The sequence below is a fragment of the Triturus cristatus genome, chromosome 6 (assembly GCF_964204655.1).
Source record: "Triturus cristatus chromosome 6, aTriCri1.1, whole genome shotgun sequence".
NCBI lineage: Eukaryota > Metazoa > Chordata > Amphibia > Caudata > Salamandridae > Triturus > Triturus cristatus.
In genome coordinates this window covers 85,454,898-85,461,004 of record NC_140589.1, presented here as the reverse complement: position 1 = coordinate 85,461,004, position 6,107 = coordinate 85,454,898, and positions in this window count along the sequence as shown.

The following is a 6,107-nucleotide window of genomic DNA, read 5'->3' as shown; positions in this document are numbered from 1 at the left end:
TGTTCGTGCTGCGAAGGAGGCCTCTCAGGAGTTTGAGAATGGTGCTGTACATTAAATCCCATGTTGACAGATGAGTGTTGAGGCATCCGGATCCTTCTTGCTCTTGACCAGCCCCAACGACTTTTCTTTTGTGCTCACTAATCCGCTCCCTCAGGTTCCCCGCCCTCAGGTAGTCTATCCTTGGCATGGGCTACGGTTTGTGCCTCAGATGATCCCGCGCTGTGTAAACTGAAGCGCGCAGAGTTCAAACACTAACTGGGCGTGAGTCTGAATGCTCTTCAACTTGCTTAGCTTTTAATTTTCCACCATCTCTATTAATCTATGAAAAAGCCATTCAACCATTCTGTAAAGGCATGCTTATATTACCCCCTGTAATGTGTTGTCCATTTCCCTCCCATTGTGTAATTGGGAAGTCATTCATTGAGAATGATGATTCAAAGCCAGTCTATTCAAGCAGGTCTCAGCATTGTTGTCACACTGCTAGGCACTGCATAAAGGTTTCTGCCATTGGTGGTGACTTGCACAATAATTGATAATTTATATGTGTTATGCTATGCAGATTTGTAGCGCACACTATCACCCGGGGGGGGGGGGGAGGGAGGGGGGGGTATCCTAGCACTGCTAGCTCTGTTGGCCTCGAAGTGGAATCCCACAGTGATGTGCTCTTCCCGAAGATCATGACTTCCGTCTTATCGCTGTTCAGCTTTGGTTAGATGGTCATCATCCAGCGGGTGATTTCAGTCAAGCAGGCTTTGAACTTGATCCAGGTACTAGGCGTCTTGTCCGTGAGGTAGAGAATGAGTTGCGTGTCACCAGTGTAGGCGAGGATGTTAATATCGTGAGAGTGGATAATGCTGGCTAGAGGAATCATCTATGTGTTGAAGAAGGTTGGGCTCAGAGAGGATCCTTGGAGAACTCTGCAGAAGAGGTCGCGTGCGTCCTAGGTGTACAGTGCCAGAAGTCTGACTGTGTCCTTCCCATCAGAAAAGAAGAAATCCATTGGAGTGCCTCTCCTTGTATTCAGATGTGGTGTAGGCATTGGATGAGGATGGAGTGGGAGAATGTGTCAAATGCTGCAAGGAGGTCTAGGAGGATGAGGGACACCATGTCTAGAGTCATGCAGATGTCATCTGAGGAAGCAATGAGGGCAGTTTCCTGCCCTGTTTGGGTCTGAAACTAGACTGAGTGGTGTCAAGTAGTTGATGGTTGTTGAGGAATTCAGTGAGGTGTCCGTTGATGATCTTCCCTAAGACCTTGGCTGGGAATAGCAGCATCGGTCTGCAATTGGCAAGCATTGAGGGGTCTGCAGAGGGTTGCTTCAGCAATTGGAGGACAGTTGCGTGTTTCCAAGCATCTGGGAAGGCTGTGGAAGATGTGGAGGCATTCAGATTGGGTGTGAGCATGGCGCTGATGGGTTTCAGTCCTCTGGAGTAAGATGGTGGAGGCAGGGGTCCGATGAGGAAGTTGAGTGGATGGACTTCATGGTGGCGGTAGTTTCTTCTGGGGAGATAATTGGCCACATGGTTAGCACTGGTTCTTTTGATAAGATCGGGAGGTGTTTAGTGAGGTCTGTCAGGTACGGTTGTGGGCTGAAGTTGCTGTAAATGGCAGTGATTTTGTTGCTGAAGAATTGAGATAGATTGTTGCGGAGGTCCTGCGAGGGGGAGATAAAGTTGGAGGCAGCCAATGGTGAGGTGAAACTTTCACATTGATGAAGATTTCTTTGCTCCTGTTGGTGCTGGCATCGATGCAGTCTGCCAGAGCTGCGCATTTGGTGGGTCGGATAATTTGGTGGTATCATCAACATGCTCTTGTCTGCATTGTTCTGTCTCATTCCCCATTTACGCTGAGTTCCTCTGTGTACTAACTTTCCTGAGATCTGAATCTTGTATTGCTGTGTTTAAAGGGAGCCAGGTGGTAGATCCAATTGTTGAAATTCTTGTTGGCTTAGGAAGGCTGTTGCTGTGTTCTGATCGGTGAGTGTTGAGAGCAGGGTCTCAGTCCTTGTCAGTAATGCTGTTTCAGTTTTGGGGGCCTGGTCTGGCGGTGGTAAGTGTGCGTTAAACCGAAAAAGAGATAATGATCTTGACATGGGGAGGGTCTGCCCAGGGAACTAGTGTGGGCTCGTTAACTCTGGTGTTACTGATGCTGGTGAAAATAGAGTCCGGGAGGTGTCCTGCAAAGTAGGTAGATCCCTTTACTTGTTGGGTGAGGGACAGGCTTCCAAGGTCTTCAATGAATGCTCTTGAGGTTCTCCGTGATTTCCAGGTGGAGGTTCAGGTCTCCAAGTAGGATGTAATTGCTAGCATCGAGGGTGAGTGGTGAAGTTGGTGCATAGTCCTGGTGGCCTTTAGATGAAAGTGCTACTTAGGAGTATGTCAGCATGGGACCTACACGCACACAGGGTTGCCAAGGAAATCTGCGCAGCTACGGAGCTGTACTTCAGAGAAAACGAGGGCACAGTGACCTCGGTAGTAACATTATGGGAGGCATATAAGGCTGTGCTGCGAGATAGGGCATAATAGCCCAGAAGTGAAAACTAGAGACACATCAGATTGAGGTCCTGGAACAGAAACTCCTCGACCTGGAGGTGTGCATTAGCCCCACTCCAGAAGAAGAGTTGCTTCACCAGATAGCGGTGACGTGCAGGGAGTACTGAACATTAGTGGAGAGGGAGGTGAGATCACAGCTTCTGGCCATGCAACATCGACTTTATGAGTTTGGGGATAGAGCCGGGAAACTCATGGCGTTGCTGGGTAATAGAGAGAGGAAGGCAAGGTGGGTAGTAAAGATTCATGAGACTGGGGTGGTTCACACAACTGCAAGTGCAGTGACAGATGCATTTGCACGCTATTACGGAGCTCTCTATGAGGATTCCCATAAAGGGCTCCGTATTAGCGTGCAGTATCTTGTCACTGTCTGTATCTCCGAAGTCACACACAAGGATCGACTGGTCCTCGACAAAGATCTAACACTACAAGAGGCGCTATCTCGAGGCAAATACCCGGGAAGACTCCAAACGGATTGCCATCTGAATTTTTCAAATACAGTGCCAACCTAGTAGCCCTGTACCTCCTGGAAATTATTAACACTGCCCTTAAGGAAGGGACACTACCACCAGACCTGCGTCAAGCCACAATTGTGATCCAGAAACCCGTGAAAAGCCCCACGATTGCGGTTCGTACCACCCGATATCACTACTTAATGTTGAAACCAAAGTACTGGTCTCAATACTGGCATCACGCCTGCTCACGGTGATTACCTTGCTGATTCATTGTGATCAATCGGGCTGTATGGCCAAGCACTCTACCCGCTTTAGCCAACTGGCTAGACATAGTCAGGAGTAGACCGGCCCTTAAGCCTCTCTTTCCCTAGATGCTGAAAAGGCCTTTGACGCGGTTCATTGGCCTTTTATGCGTCAAGTCTTACTGAGGTCTGGCTTCAGACCTGTTTTCGTGGCATGGATAGACTTGTTATATACTAACCCTAGAGCCACGGTGTGTGTAAATAGTGAGACGTCAGCCGATTTCCCAGTGAAAAAGGGCATCAAACAGGGTTGCCCGTTTTCCCCATTATTATTTGCGCTAGTACTGGAACCACAGGCGTGCTAAAACCGGGCCCACCCAGACGTGCGCAGCTTTAGTGATGACACCGGACTCATGAGAATGAGAGAATCTCTCTCTATGCGGATGATATATTATTATATATTAGTGACCCAGCTGTGACACTCCTGTTGACACTTCAGTCATTCAGAGAATTCGGGTAACACTCTGGCTACCTTATCCACTGGGATAAATCTAGTCTTTACGTTGTGGGGGGCCCGCTCGAAGTGGATAACATACCGACACAAATCCCGGTGGCAGTGAGGGCTTCCGGTACATGGGGCTTTACGTTTCCACTGCTTTTTTTTAACATACTTTATTGATTTTCATGCTTAACAATCCGGCGTGACAGCGAATCATACATTTATGGGTTCATACAAGTGTTCCATACTGTAAACAAAGGTCAACCATTACAGCATATATAATCAACAGAAGGTTTATTCACAGTATGGGCTGTGGTAGCAGGTTTAGATATCACAGTAACAGTATTTGCAGCGAAGGTATATTAATAGTCTGTACGCCAGAATAAAATTTCCCTCTCTCCTCCCTAGATCTAGGATTCTAATCCCTCCCTCGCCCGCCCCCTCCCAGACTCACCCCTGTCCTCTCGTAGACCAAGAAATCGTTTGGTTCTGTTGTATTCACATATATATTCCTAAATGCATGGCCTGCAGCTGTGTGTATATCTGATTTGTTAGTACCTGGGTGGTTCTGTTTTTATATCTACTTCTTGGAATAATTGGTAAATATCTACACTACAGCATATCATGGTGCTACGGGTTCAGAGGATGCGAAAAAGTTCTAGCATTGCATACCATTCCAGTGAAATTGGAGTCTTCCGTAAACCCCTACTTTTCCCTCCTTATTGCCATGCTTTCGGCCCTCCCCCACCTGACCACTTCTTCATACCAGTTGAGCGTTGCAGGGGGCAGCGCGAACTTCCACCTCATAGTGATTGATCGTTTTGTCAATATCAGAGCTAAATTAGCAAATTAGGATTGTACTGTCATAAGTGCAAGAAACTGTCTGTTTCTTGCACTTATGACGCAGCCCCAGTATGCAGTATTTTGCCGTGTCACCCCCCTACTATATTTCTTACTGTCCCTAGGACCTTTATAACAGTTGCCCAGAAGGTGACCAATCACGGACAGGCCCACAACATATGTACCAGTTCGGCAGCCTGTGCAAGACAACGGGGGCACTGAACTCCCAGCTCTGGGTAAATCTTACTTAATCTGTGCGGTGTAAGATAGGCCCTATGTAACACCATATATTGAATGAGTTTAAATTTGGTGTTACGGAGACCTTCTTGGGGTACCCCAAAAGGCACTCCCACTCCTTGTCTGTTATTTCTCTACCAATGTCAGCATTCCATTTATCTCTAAGCACTACAAATGAAATTGCCGCATGGGAACGAATACCCCTGTACAGCCATTGTGTCAAGTGTCTTCCATTACCCATGAAGTTTAGTGTATGTACTAATTTGTTTGTGGGGGTCTCCTTACTATCCGGCGCCCATTTCTGCTTAATGTACCTGGTAATGCTCGTATGTAGGGCATAAAGGGAACGCGGAATGCCTTGTTCTTTTGCAAAGTTCTCGTGATCTAGTAGCATAGTGTCAGCAAATAGCATCCCAACAGTATTCAATCCCTCTCGTTTCATCTGGAAATGCTTCTAGCTGTGATTACTCCTATAGGTGTGGGGATCCCTACCAGTGGAACGTTAGGGGGTGTAGGGGAGTAACTTATTAGTGTACTGTATTGCTTTTTGCCTGTAAATAAGTGCTACTTTCAATAAAGTGGGAGCCGCGGGTGGTGTCCGCCCCCAGGCAACAGCAGGGTATAAAGGATACCCTGATCCAATGCTTGCTGCGTCATCCCTATCTCATGGAGGTAATGACCTGCAGTCCAGTATGATAGCCACTGGAGTTGACTCACATAACAGAATGCCCTGATGTCGGGGACTCCCATGCCCCCTATGTTTCTATTGAAAACGCACGGTGCATCGCCCGTAATGTCAAGCCGGTGCTGGTCGACTTTCGGGAAGATGTGGTGAGATGGAGACGACTCCCTCTGACACTTCTTGGGAGGGCGGCCATGTACAAGATGATAACACTCCCAAAATTCATATATTTACTGCAAAACACATACTCTTGAATCCTGGAGTCCGTTTTCACTGCTATTAACACAGAATTACGTACCCTTCTTTGGGACGGACAGCATCCGCACATATCACTCTCTACACTTCAATGTAATCAGCACAACGGAGGGATAGCTTTACCTGAGATACAGGCTTACTACTGGGCGGCACATCTGATCACCCCACATACACCTTAGAAAGGCTGCATTTCCCACAGCACTCATATTTGCATTATCTATACGGGGGGTTGGGCACCAGCAGATTGCTTCCAGCCACGCAGAGGGTCATTGAGGCCTGGAAAAGTGCTGAACATCAGATGAAATGGAATAATAAACTGACACAGGCAACACCGCTCTGAGAAGGAGC